General features: G+C 46.2%; 1 long non-coding RNA gene and 1 pseudogene across 1 annotated transcript; one reads left to right on the forward strand and one right to left on the reverse strand.

The window, feature by feature from the left end:
- Positions 1–816: 816 nt before the first annotated feature.
- LOC139253744 (uncharacterized) lies at positions 817–2,630 on the reverse strand. Its single transcript, XR_011591970.1, has 2 exons — positions 2,565–2,630; positions 817–1,314 (listed from the first exon to the last, which is right to left on the reverse strand). It is a non-coding gene; the product is annotated as an uncharacterized lncRNA (long non-coding RNA).
- A 3,117-nt stretch (positions 2,631–5,747) lies between these two features.
- On the forward strand, positions 5,748–5,951 carry LOC139253757 (U2 spliceosomal RNA; annotated as a pseudogene).
- The last annotated feature ends 8,696 nt before the right edge of the window (positions 5,952–14,647 follow it).

The raw sequence follows: 14,647 nt of genomic DNA on the forward strand, positions 1-14,647 counted from the left end.
TTTTCTTACTCTCGATTATTTCAGTTCTCATCTAGTTCTCATTCTACCACATCAAATCCCAAGCTTGTTGTGGGTGTGAGAGACTGAACTGTAGTGTCTCACTTTACACTCCTCTGAAGTTCTGTTGATCTATCCTTTATAGACCTATCTTGCATAAGATTTTAAATCTGTTATTTTCTGTACCATTTAACCCTTTTTGGATCTGATTTTTTTTTAACTCCTCCACACATATTGCATGTGAGACCCTTTGAAATGTTCTGATCTTTGTAACTCTCATTGCTGATCTCGTTGATTGAATCTCTTGTTACTAACATACCTTGCACTATTTCTTTAATCAAGATCATTGTTTCAAAAACTTCCTTTATCAGGTCATTAGATCCTCCATTGATCCATGTCAATAAACCTTGGTTCAGGCTGGGGTTTGGGTGTAGGTTTAGGGTTAGTGGTTGGGGCTATTTGTGGATAGTCAATACGATGTTCGGTTTACGAGTTAGTGATTAAGGTTAGAAACCACAATTGACAACACCGTGTTACTAGATGCATCGATTTTAATTTCATTTTTTTTAAACCTCACGCAGACAAGTCACAAAACAGCCTCATGAATTGTTCATTCCAGAGATGTGGAGGCTGGGTCATTGAATATATTTAAGATTGAGATAGACATATTTTTGAACGATAGGGGAATCGAGGGTTATGGGGAGCAGGCAGGAAAGTGGAGTTCCCACATTCAGAACATTTAAAAGGTCTCTCATCAGTGTGATCAAGTTGGTCTGTAGTGAGTTGGGATGAACAAGTGAATCTCTTCCCACACACGGAGCAGGTGAATGGTCTTTATTGCGAGCTCGCTGGCATGTCAGCATGCTAGACAATTGAATCACATTCAACATAAGGGGCAGTTGAACAGCCTCTCCCTAGTTTTCAGCGGGATAGTTAATTGAATCCATTCCCACAGTCCCCACATTTCCACGGTTTCTCCGTGGTGCGGGTGTCCTTGTATCTCAGGTTGAACGATCAGTTGAAGCCTCGTCCACACACACAATACGTGTACAGTTTCTCCCGCTGTAAATGGTGCGCTGTTTTTCAGGCTGTGTAACTGGTAAAAGCTCCTTCCACAGTCAGTGCACTCGGGTGTGTGTGTCTCGGTGCTTTTCCAGTCACACTGATCTTTGAAATCTTTTCCCACAGACAAACATTTATTCTTCCACATGCAAAGTCTGATGATAGTCAGGTCTTGATGAATCGAGTGACTCGGTCAGAACATGAGGTGATGTTTTGTTTGTGTTTCTCGTTTGCAAATCATCCCGTTCTGATTCTCTGTAAAGGGAGTTTACAAAATACATCACTGTAATTATTAATAGAAATTCAGAACAGACAATTTTAGTTTCTACAGAACATTTTTTACTCTCTTGTTCCCCAAAGCTGTAAATCCCAATCCCACACACTCTCCCTCCTCCCTGTGCTAAACTCCAAACCCATCGCACCATCTCCATCATTTTATCCTCCGCTCCCAGTTTTCTCCCTCGCTCTACTCTGGCTGGATTCAGCTCTACAGCTCCTGTGTGCAGAATGAGAATAAAAGCAATGAACTGATGATTTTCTCTCCTGGACACTGGGCTTATTTTGATAGACCAATAGGGTGATACTGTGTTACCCCAGGGTCACCAGACAAGAATCAGAACAAGGCTTCCTTTCAGGGGCCACTAATATGGGGAGAAACATGTCGTCCAATCAAAGTGACAGAGACCCTGAAGCCCCGCCCACTCGTTGTTCCTGCCCAAAGTACTGCGCAGTCGCAGTGAGCCCCGCCCTGTCCAAGCTGGCGGCCTGTGAGCCCGCTCTCCCGGGCGGTCACTGACAGGACCCCTCACCGGGAGGTAAACACGGGGCCTGTGGGCTCTTATTTGGCACCTCAGGCCCACACCAGGTGTTTATAAAGCTTCTAAACCCACCCACAGGACCAATCCATCCCCTACACCCACAATCTGATAATTTTTATCCCAAGTAATATCGATATTATCTTGTTTACTGCTACATTGGCAGGATCCTCTTCTGTAGTGAAGACAGAAGCAATGTACTCATTTAAAACCTCAACCATGCCCTCTGCCTCCACACGAATATCTCCTTTTTAATCCCTAACCAGCCCTTGATTAAGGGGATAGATCAGACAGCGGTTCTGAAACAAACACTGCGGCCCGATAAGCCAATCAGCTATTTATGCAGAATGTTAAACCCCAGCCTGGAACAGCAGTTTACAAAAGCCCTGACTGTGAGTCCAGGATAGACTCTCAACATTCTCTCCTCCTGGTTCCTGGCCCAGGGAAAGGCCGCGCATGCGCCCTGCTGCCCCCCTGGGGCCTGTCACCGGGAGAAAGCCCCGCAACTGCCGGGGACCCCGCTCGGGGAAAGGCCGGAGCCGCAGGTTCTTGTTCGGGGCCTGAGGCCAGCACCGGGTGTGTGTGAAGCGGATAATGCAGAGTGTTGTCTCTCGGGCCTGAGCCCACACTCAGTGTATGTGAAGCCCGTGGAGTTTATTAACCTGCTCCCTCCCTCCGCCCATCTCTCACCCGCTGTCGCCACTCCACCTCCCGCAGCCCGCACATGCTCAGCTCACACTGCCCGGGTGATTGACGGCAGCTCCCAACCAATGGGAAGAGCGGGGGTGGGACTGGAGGACCGAGCGGGCGGTTGGTCCTCCAACCAATCGGAGTGTGTGAGAGGCGGAGCTTGCAGCTCCCAATGGGCGGGGCTGAGCCCGGATCTCCCTCACTGTTTGAGCATGCGCGGGCGGGGAAGACATTTTTTTTGCGCACAGATGGACGCGCATGCGCGGTACGTCTCGATGTGTTACAATGGCACCATACAGACCCGGAGCTTTCCTTTCATCATCATCATAGGCGGTCCCTTGAACCAGGATGACTTGCTTCCACACGAGGTCACAGATGTTTCAATGAAGGACCCGATGTTCCAGTCCTGAACTCCAATTGAGGGGGTGGAGGATGCCTGTGTGTGGATTAACGTGTGCTGAACGTTGCACACCAGCCACCACACGGGCTTGACAGAGCTAGGTCTTGGTCCAGTGGCAAAGGGTAATGATTGATGGATGTTTTTGTGACTGGAAGGATGTTTCCAGTGGGGTTTCGCAAGGCTCAGTACTGGGTCCCTTGCTTTTTGTGCTTTATATATCAACGATTTAGATTTGAATATAGGGAGTATGATTAAGAAGTTTGCGGACAACACTAAAATTGGCTGTGTGGTTATAATGAAGAGGAAAGTCATGGGCTGCAGGAGGATATCAATCTACTGGTCAGGTGGGCAGAGCAGTGGCAAATGGAATTTAATTTAGAGAAGTGTGAGGTGATGTACTTTTGGAGGGCTAATAAAGAAAGGGTATCAACATTAAGTGGTAGGCCACTTAATAGTGTAGATGAACAAAAGGACCTTGGAGTGCTTGTCCACAGATCCCTGAAAGTAGGTCAGGCGGATAAGGTGGTTAAGAAGGCATATGGAATACTTGCCTTTATTGGTCGAGGCACAGAATATAAGAGCAGGGAGGTTATGTTTAAATTGTATAATACTTTGATTAGGCCACAGCTGGAGTACTGCGTGCAGTTCTGGTTGCCGTATTATAGGAAGGATGTGATTGCACTAGAGAGGGAGCAGAGGAGATTTACTAGGATGCTGCCTAGAATGGAGAATCTTAGTTATAAGGACAGATTGGATAGGCTGGGTTGGTTTGTTCTCATTAGAACAGAGGAGATTGAGAGCAGACCTCATTGAGGTGTACAAAATATTGAGAGGCCTGGACATAGTGGATAGTAAGGGCCTATTTCCATTGGTGGAGGAGTCTATAACGAGAGGGTAAAGTTTTAAGGTGGTTGGTGGAAGCTTTAGAGGGATTTGAGAGAGGGCTTCTTTACGCAGAGGGTTGTGGGGATCTGGAACTCGTTGCCTGGAAGAATGGTGGATGCACAAACCCTCACCACTTTTAAGAGATGGTTGGATAGGCACTTAAAGTGCAGTAACCTGCAGGATTACGGACCTAGAGCTGGTAATTGGGATTAGACTGGATGACCTTTTGTTGGATGGTGCAGATATAATGGTAAGTACTGCAGGGAATAGAATACTGCCAGGGTGATGATCTGGACTAGTTTCGATTGCCTGGATGGGTCGGAGAGGAATTTTCTCATTTTTTCTCCCTAAATTGGCCTGGATTTTTATCTGGTTTTCGCCTCTCCCAGGAGATCACATGGCATCGGGGGTGGAGTTTGGAATGTTTCAGTATAAGAGATAGCGCAGTTGTGTGAGGTGTACTGATTGGGATGGGTACTCTTTGCCTTTCTGTCATTGTTCATAGGTTTATATGTAACCTTTAGGGCTGCTGCCCCGCGGCTCTTTGTCGGCCGGCGCGGCCAATTTTGGATCCAACTTGCTTTTTTGCCCTGGATCCCAAGGGCTTTAACCTTCATGACCATGTATACCATGTGGGACCTTATTAAATGCCTTGCTAAAGTCCATATGTACTACATCGTATGCACTACCCTCATCAACCCTCTTGGTTACCTCCTCAAAAAATCCAATCAGCGACAAGGAGAAAGGAAACAAAACAGGCTCTGGCTGGGTGGGGGGTGGGGTGGGGGGAGGTGGGAGGGAGCCAAAAATTGGCAGCGGTTACACTGTGAAATTGTTGAACTCGATGTTAAGTCCAGAGGGCTGTAAAGTGCCTAAATGAAAGATGAGGTGCTGTTCCTCAAGCTTGCGTTGAGCTTTGTTGGAGACGAAGGATGGAGAGGTCAGAGTGGGAGTGGAGTGGAGAATTAAAGTGACAGGCGACTGGAAGCTCGGTCACACTTGCGGACTGTAAGTTCATTTTGTATGTTGTTTACCCTGTCAAACCCTGTAAGAATTTTGTATGTTTCAATGAAATCACCTCTCATACTTCTGAACTCTAGATAATATAGGCCTAATCCACTCAATCTCTCGTGATCGGACGATCCCCATTTTCAGAGCATCAGTTTGGTGAACCTCTGTTGCACTCCCTCTATGGCAAGTATATCCTTCCTTAAATAAGGAGACCAAAACTGTACACAATACTCCAGGTCCAGTCTCACCAGGGCCCTATATAATTACAGTAAAACATCTTTACCCTTATACTCAAATCCTCTAGTAATAAAGGCCAACACACCATTTGCTTTATTAATTGCTTGCTGTACTTGGGTGTTAACTTTCAGTTATTCATGTACAAGGGGCACCCAGGTCCCTCTGAACACCAACATTTCCCAATCTCCCACCATTTAAAAATACTCTGTTGTTCTGTGTTTCCTACCAAAGTGGATAACATTATATTCCATTTGTCATGTTCTGAACAATATATATCAATGACTTAGACTTAAATGTTGGGGGTATGATTAAGAAGTTTGCAGATGACACTAAAATAGGCTGTGTGGCTGATAATGAAGAAGAAAGCTGCAGACTGCCGGAAGATATCAATGTACTGGTCAGGTGGGAAGAACAGTGTTAAATGGAATTCAATCAGGATAAGTGTGAGGTAATGCATTTGGGGAGGTCTAACAAGGCAAGGGAATATACATTAAATGGCACGACACTCAAAAGTGTAGAGGAACAAAGGGACCTTAGAGTGCAGGACCACAGATACCTGAAGGTAGCAGGCCAGGTAGATATGGTGGTTAAGAAGGCATATGGAATACTTACCTTTATAAGTCGTGGCATTGAATACAAGAGCAGGGAGGATCGCTTCTCGGCCTTTTGGCTAAGATCATGCGTAACTGACCTGACAGGAGAGTAACCACCATAACCCCAAGGTGGTTCTCCCTGGATCAGGAAGGTATATGCTTGCTTTTTTTGGAAATAGGAGGTGGGTGGGGTGGCTTGACCCATCCACCTCCATGGCACGAACCTGGTATTGCAGTACTTCCAGGAACGGTGCAGTGGCTCTAGGCCTTTTGGCTAAGAGCATTGGCGCAGAGTGATCCTTGATGTGTGCAAGGTGACCTCTGACGTTTGTGATTTGACAAAGAATTGGAACAATTGGCTACGAATTAAAAAAAAAAGGGAGGTATGCTTGAACTGTACAAAACACTGGTTAGGCTGCAGCTGGAGTACTGCGTGTAGTTCTTGTCACCATATTACAGGAAAGATGTGAGTGCACTGGAAAGGGTGTGGAGAAGATTTACAAGAATGTTGCCTGGACTGGAAAATTTTGGCTATGAGGAAATATTGGAGGTGCTAGGTCTGTTTTCTTTGGAACAGAGGAGGCTGAGTGGAGACCTGATTGAGGGTTATAAAATTATCTGGAGCCTGGATAGAGTGGATAGGAAGGACATGTTTCCCTTGGCAGAGGTGGTCAACAACCAGGGGACATAGATTTAAAGTAATTGGTATGAGCTTTAGAGGAAATATGAGGGGAAATTGATTTGCCCAGAGGGTGGTGGGGCTCTGGAACTCACTGCCTGAAAGGGTGGTAGAGGCAGGAACACTCACCACATTTAAAAAATACTTCGATGTGCACTTAAACATTTCCTAACATAGATGAGACTGCACATAGGGAGATTAAAGTAACAGTGACCTCAGTCTTTATTAAGACACTCCAGAGTGAGGAACAGGCCTTAGGGGCCGGCTTATATACAGTGCTCCCAAGGGATGCTGGGATCCCTTGGGATTTCAGGGGATGCACTCCCTGGTGGCGGAACATGGGAGTGCATGCTTTACAGATACACAACATCATTCCTCCCCAAGGTCAAAGTGAAAACTATTTACAAGGTGAGGCGGTCAGGAGCCTTTCTTTCCCTGGTGGACCGCCTCGGTACAAATGTCTGTTCTGGTGTGTTGGCTGTGCCCTCGCTGGGCTGGCGTGTTGTTGGCCCTGCAGGGCTGCTGGGTGAGCCTGGCCTTGCTGGGCTGTTGGGCATGATGGATCCAATTTCCTGGTCCGGGGTGGTGTCGTTGATCCTTTGGGTGTGTGTTGTGGGCTCGAAAAAGGTGGTGCCTGCTGTGGGCTGTTCAGAGCAGTCTGTGAACCGCAGCCTCGTTTGGTCCAAGTGCTTTCTGCAAATTTATCCATTGTCTAAGTTGACTACAAACACCCTGCTCCCTTCTTTGGCTATCACTGTGCCCGCGATCCACTTGGGACCATGTCCATAGTTTAGCACATACACAGGGTCATTCAGATCAATTTCCCGTGACACAATGGCGTGACCATCGTTTATATTTTGTTGCTGCCGCCTGCTCTCTACCTGATCATGCAGGTTGGGGTGAACCAGCGAGAGTCTGGTTTTAAGTATCCTTTTCATGAGTAGCTCAGCCGGGGGCACCCCCGTGAGCGAGTGGGGTCTCGTGCGGTAGCTGAGCAGTACTTGGGACAGGCGGGTTTGGAGTGAGCCTTCTGTGACTCGTTTAAGGCTCTGTTTGATTGTTTGTACTGCCCGCTCTGCCTGCCCACTGGAGGCTGGTTTAAACAGGGCCGAGGTGACATGTTTGATCCCATTGCAGGTCATGAATTCTTTAAATTCGGCACTGGTGAAACATGGCCCATTGTAACTGACCAGTATGTCAGGCAGGCTGTGAATGGCAAACATGGCCCTCAGGCTTTCAGTGGTGGCGGTGGCAGTGCTTCCCGACATTATTTCACATTCAATCCATTTTAAAAAGCATCCACCACCACCAGGAACGTTTTACCGAGAAACGGGCCCGCATAGTCGACATGGATCCTCGACCATGGCCTGGAGGGTCAGGACCACAAACTTAGTGTTGCCTCTCTTGGCACGTTGTTCAACTGAGCACACATGCGGCATTGCCGTACACAGTTCTCTAAGTCAGAGTCGATACCAGGCCACCACACGTGGGATCTGGCTATCGCTTTCATTATTACTATATCCGGGTGTGTGCTGTGGAGATCCGAGATGAACGTCTCCCTGCCCTTTTTGGGTAGCACTTCGCGGTTACCCCACAACAGGCAGTCTGCCTGAATGGGCAGCTTGTCCTTTCATTGCTGGAATGGCTTGATTAGCTCTTGCATTAATATGGGGATGCTGGCCCAGCTCCCATGCAGTACACAGTTTTTTTTTTACTAGGGACAGCAGAGGATCTTGGCTGGTCCAAGTCCTAATCTGGCGGGCCGTGACAGGTGATTCATCATTTTCAAACACTTCCATGACCATCAACAAGTCTGCGGGCTGTGCCACCATCAACAAGTTTGCAGGTTGCGCCATTTTCACCCCCGTGGTGGACAATGGTAGCCAACCGAGAGCATCTGCACAGTTCTCGATGCCTAGCCTGTGGCGGATGGTATAGTTATATGCTGATAGCGTGAGTGCCCACCTTTGTATATGGGCTGAGGCATTAGTATTTATCTTCTTGTTTTCAGCGAACAGGGATATGAGGGGCTTGTGATTGGTTTCCAGCTCAAATTTGAGGCCAAACAGCCACTGATGCATTTTCTTTACCTCGAACACACACGCTAATACCTCTTTCTCAATCATGCTGTAGGCCCTCTCGGCCTTAGACAAGCTCCTGGAGGCATACGCAACTGGTTGCAATTTGCCCGCAATGTTAGCTTGTTGTAATACACACCCGACTCCGTATGATGACCCATCACATGCTAGCACAAGTCTTTTACACGGGTTATACAGTACAAGCAGCTTGTTGGAGCATAAAATGTTTCTGGCTTTCTCAAAAGCAATTACTTGTTTTTTTCCCCATACCCAATTCTCACCTTTATGCAATAACACATGTAGAGGGTCTAAGAGGATGCTTAACACCGGTAGGAAGTTACCAAAATAGTTGAGGAGCCCCAGGAATGACTGCAGCTCCGTGATGTTCTGATAGCCTCTGTCTTGGCGTATGTGGGCCGAATGCCATCCGCCGCGATCTTTCTCCCCAAAAACTGCACTTCTGTTGCCATGAAGATGCATTTTGACCTCTTCAGCTGCAGCCCTACGCGATCCAGTTGCTGGAGGACCTCCTCCAGGTTTTGTAGGTGCTCGACGGTGTCCCGACCCGTGACCAATATTTCGTCCTGAAAAACCACCGTGCTTGGTACCGACTTGAGTAGGCTCTCCATGTTTCTCTGGAAGATCGCTGCAGCCGACCGAATTGTTGACTCTGCCCAATCTTATTATTCTCTAAGTGCATGTTACCATGTTGTTAATCATAGAATCGAGCTTTTCCCTACTACTGATGTCAGGTTAACTGCTCTGTAGTTCCCCGCTTTCTCTCTTCCCTCCTTTCTTAAATAGCTCAGTTACATTTGCTATCTTCCAAACCACAGGAACCATTCTCGACTCTATGGAATTTTGGAAGATGACAACCAATGCATCCACTAGTTCTATAGCTACCCTTTTCAATACCCTAGGATATAGGCTATCAGGTCCAGGGGATTTATCGGCTTCCAGTCCCATTAATTTCTCCAGTACCATTTTTTGATGAATATTAATTTCTTTCAGTTCCTCATTCTCGCTAGACCCTGGGTTCTCCAGTAGATCCAGCAAGTTTTTTGCACCACTTTCCATGAAGACAGACACAAAATATGCGTTTAATTTCTCTGCCATTTCCTTGTTCCCATTATAATTTCTCCTGTCTCCTGTAGGGGAAACACATTTACTTTTACTAAACTTTTCCTTTTTACATACCTCTCGAAGCATTTGCAGTCTGTTATTTTGTCTCTCACTAGTTTACTTTCATATTCTATTTTCCCTTTCTTTATCAATTTCCTGGTCCTCCTTTCTGAATTCCAAAATCTTCTCAATCCTCAGGCTTACTGCTCTTTTTGGCAACATTCTAAGCATCTTTCTGTCATCTAATACTATCTTTAACTTCTCTTGTTGGCCACGGTTGGACCACTATTCCTGTGGGATTTTTGTGCCAAAAAGGAATGTGTGTTTGTTGTAAATTATGTATTAATTCTTCAAGTGATAGCCATTGCTTTTCTACCATCATACCTTTTAATGTAGTTTCCCAATCTACCTTAACCAACTCTCCCCTCATACCTACATAGTTTCCTTTGTTTAGATTTAAGACCCAAGTTTCAGATTTAACTAAATCACTTTCAAACTTAATGTAAAATTCTATCATATTATAGTCACTCTTCCCTAAGGGCCCCTTTACTATAACGTTATTAATTAACCCTTTCTTATTGCACAATACTACATCTAAAATAACCTGTTCTCTAGTTGGTTCCTCAACATACTGATCTAGAAAACCATCTTGGATACTTTCCATGAATTCGTCCTCCACACTATTACTGCAAATTTGGTTTCCCCAGTCTATATGCAGATTAAAGTCCCCCATGATTATTGTATTACCTTTGTTACATGCACCTCTAATTTCCTGATTTATACTGTGCCTTACATTACCACTACGGTTTGGGGGCCTATAAACAACTCCTACCAATGTTTTCTGCCCCTTGCTGTTTCTTAGCTCCACCCAAACTGATTCTACTTCTTGATTTCCCGAGCTAAGATCATTTCCCTCGACTGTCTCTATCCCATCCTTTATTATCAGGGCTTCCTCTTCTCCTGTTCTATTTTGCCATCTCTTCTAAAAGTTATGTATCCTGAAATATTTAGTTCCCAACCGTGGTCACTTTGCAACCACGTCTCCGTAATGGCTATTAGATCAAACCTATTAATTTCTATCTAATTCAGCTATTCTGTTGAGAATTCTTTGTCCATTAAGATATAGTGCCTTTAGCTTGACTTTCTTCTATTTTTCCTTGATGTCTCCTTAGTCCGTAATGCCTTATTACCTTTGTTACTCTCTCTGTCTCTTCCTGACCCACTCTGCTTATTGTTATCCAAAACTCAGCTTCAGAGCCTTGACATGTCTCTTGTTGCTTTTTCTCTCTATCTAAACCGTGCTGTACTTTCCTGGATCTCCCCACCCAGCCTTCAATAGTTTAAAGCCCTGTTTACTGCCTTAGTTATTCGATTCACCAGGACACTGGTTCCTGCCCAGCTCAAGTGGAACCCATGGCAAGGGAACAGCTCCCTCTTTGCCCAGTGCTGGTGCCAGTGTCTGTAAAGAAAAACCCCTGCCTCCCACACCACTCTTTGAACCATGCATTTACTGTTCTAATCTGCTTATCCCTGTAACAATTAGTGTGGGGTTCAAGTAACAATCCAGAGATTATTACCTTTGAGGTTCAGCTTTTTCATTTGGACCCCAACTCCTCCATCTCTTTCAGCAGAACCTAGTCCTACCTATGTCGTTGGTCCCTACATGGTCCACGACAACTGCATCCTCCCTTTCCCACTCCAAGGTCTGACTCTGATCTGCCCCAGGGAGGGGGGCAGTGAGTGATGTCCCTGTGGGGTGCAGTGTGTTCAGTGTCTGACCCTGAGCTGCCCCAGGGAGGGGGGCAGTGAGTGATGTCCCTGTGGGGTGCAGTGTGTTCAGTGTCTGACCCTGAGCTGCCCCAGTGAGGGAGGCAGTGAGTGATGTACCCTGTGGGGTGCAGTATGTTCAGTGTCTGACCCTGAGCTGCCCCAGGGAGGGGGGCAGTGTGTGATGTCCCTGTGGGGTGCAGTGTCTGACCCTGAGCTGCTCTCGTTCCTCCTGCTCGAGGGGGCAGTCACGCTCCTCTCAGTCGGAGTTAATTGGAGGGACAGCGTCATCTACTGGACACAGGAGGTATTTCAAGGCACATCATGTCCAGCGCCATCCCAGAGAAATTCAAAGCCAACCTGCAGATTCCATTAATTTTATCAATTGTTTAACAAAGTTTAGCTCAATTTGTTGCAGCTTTCAGTACTTGAAGAAATCCCTTTAAAGAGTGAAGTATAGATGTCTCCACAAGGTCCTGCAAATCCCCTGGGAGGACAGGCGCTCCAACAGCGATGTCCTCGACCAGCTAACATCCCCAGTATTGAAGCACTGACCACACTCGATCAGCTTCGCTGGGCAGGCCACATAGTACACATGCCAGATATGAGACTCCCTAAGCAAATGCTTTATGCGGAGCTCCTCCATGGTAAACGAGCCAAAGGAGGACAGCGGAAACATTATAAGGACACCCTCAAAGCCTCGTTGTTAAAGTGCGACATCACCACTGACACCTGGGAGACCCTGGCGGCAGACCGCCCGAGGTGGAGAAAGTACATCCAGGAGGACGTTGAGCTCTTCGAGTCTAGATTCCATGGAACATTTTTTCCTCTCTTGTTACATAGAAAGATAGAAAATAGGTGCAGGAGTAGGCCATTCGGCCCTTCGAGCCTGCACCACTATTCAATAAGATCATGGCTGATCATTCACCTCAGTACCCCTTTCCTGCTTTCTCTCCATACCCCTTGATCCCTTTAGCCTTAAGAGCCATATCTAACTCCCTCTTGAATATATCTAATGAACTGGCATCAACAACTCTCTGCAGTAGAGAATTCCACAGGTTAACAACTCTCTGAGTGAAGAAGTTTCTCCTCATCTCAGTCCTAAATGGCTTACCCCTTATTCTTCCTCTAAAGCTGTAAATCACTGTCCTATGCACTCTCCGTCCTCCCTGTGCTGAAATTCAAACACATTGCACGTCTGAAGACAGCGTATCCTCCACTCCCAGTTTTCACCACCAACTCTGTCTGGGTTCAGTCCCACACTCACTGGTTCCCCTCCCCTGAAAGTGCTAACTCTGGCTGGGTTCAGTTCTACACTCACTGGTTCCCCTCCCTCTCCTCCCCTGAAGGTGCTGACTCTGGCTGGGTTCAGTTCTACACCCACTGGTTCCCCTCCCCTGAAGGTGCTGACTCTGGCTGGGTTCAGTTCTACACCCACTGGTTCCTCTCCATCTCCTCCCCTGAAGGTGCTGACTCTGGCTGGGTTCACTGGGACCCTGTAGCCCGCCCATACTTTGCTCTTTTGCAAAGATGGCCACGCATGCGCTCTACATCTCGATGAATCTCGGTGGCGACGCATAAACCTGCAGCTTTCCTTTAATAATAACTTTTATTTATATAGCACCTTTAACGTAGTACAATGTCCCAAGGCACTTCACAACAGTGTTACAAGACCAGTTAGCCTAACATTTGTCGCAGGACATTTGGAAAAGCATAATTCAGTCAAGCAGAGTTAGCATGGTTTTTCTCCTGCTATGGCCCCAGCTTCTGATACACACTTATGTTTATAGATTCTGTCCCTTCCTGTTACATTTTTGTTTCCCCCAATGCTACCCTGCTCTATTGCCTTCACCTTGTTCTTTGAGCTTTTAGGTTTCTGCTCACCTGAACCCTACCCACCACTGATTAATAAAGCTCTCTCTGCAGCCCTAGTTATTCGGTTCACCAGGACTCTAACCCCAGCACATTCCAAGTGGAGTCCGTCCCAAGTATAATGTGGGAAAGTGTGAGGTTGTCTGCTTTGGCAGAAAAAATAAAAAAGCAAATTATTATTTAAATGGAGAAAAATTGCAAAGTGCTGCAGTACAGAAGGACCTGGGGGTCCTTGTGCATGAAACACAAAAAGTTAGTATGCAGGTACAGCAAGTCATCAGGAAGGCAAATGGAATGTTGGCCTTTATTGCAAGGGGATAGAGTATAAAAACAGACAAGTCCTGCTACAACTTTACAGGGTATTGGTGAGGCCACACCTGGAGTACTGCATGCAGTTTTGGTCTCATTATTTAAGAAAGGATATACTTGCACTGGATAAGATAAGATTCACTCGGTTGATTCCGGAGATGACGGGGTTGACTTATGATGAGAGGTTGAGTAGGTTGGGCCAATACTCATTGGAGTTCAGAAGAATGTGAGGTGGTTTTATTGAAACATATAAATTATGAGGGGGCTCGACAAGGTGGATGCAATGAGGATATTTCCACTCATAGGGGAAACTAGAACTAGGGGACATAGTCTCAGAATTAGGGGTCACCCATTTAAAACTGAGATGAGGAGGAATTTATTCTCTCAGGTGGTTGTAAATCTGTGGAATTCTCTGCCCCAGAGAGCTGTGGTGGCTGGGCCATTAAATATATTTAAGACGGAGATAGACCGATTTTTTGAGCGATAAGGGAATAAAGGGTTATGAGGTGCGGGCAGGGAAGTGGAGCTAAGTCCATGATCAGATCAGACATGTGCTTAAATGGCAGAGCAGGCTCGAGGGGCCAAGTAGCCTACTCCTGCTCCTATTTCTTATGTTCTTATGTTCTCATTACATAGTACCAGATCTAAGATAGCTTGCTCCCTGGTTGTTTCCACAAAGTACTGTCAAGGAAACTATCCCAGATACACTCTCTGAATTCTTCGTCAAGGCTATCTTGGCCAATTTGATTTGTTCAATCAATATGAAGATTAAAATTGCCCATGATTATTCCGGTTCCTTTTTTTACAAGCCTCCATTATTTCTTGATTTATACTCCATCCAACAGTTTAGTTACTATTAGGGGGCCTATAGACTACGCCCACCAGTGAGTGTAGTATTTATTCTGTATCTGTCAGTCTCTGGTTAGCGAATGTGGCTTTTCCTTTATACCTGTAAGTTTATGGTATGGAAGGGAGGTTTTCACTCTGTACCTGTCAATTACTGGTAAGTGAGTGTGGGTTTCATTCTGTATCGTTCATTCTCTGGTATGTGAGTGTTGGATTTACACAGTCCTTGTCATTTTCTGATATGTGAGTGTGGGTTTTACCTGTGTCTGTTTCTGATATTTGTG

This window comes from Pristiophorus japonicus, unplaced genomic scaffold, assembly GCF_044704955.1.
Source record: "Pristiophorus japonicus isolate sPriJap1 unplaced genomic scaffold, sPriJap1.hap1 HAP1_SCAFFOLD_510, whole genome shotgun sequence".
NCBI lineage: Eukaryota > Metazoa > Chordata > Chondrichthyes > Pristiophoridae > Pristiophorus > Pristiophorus japonicus.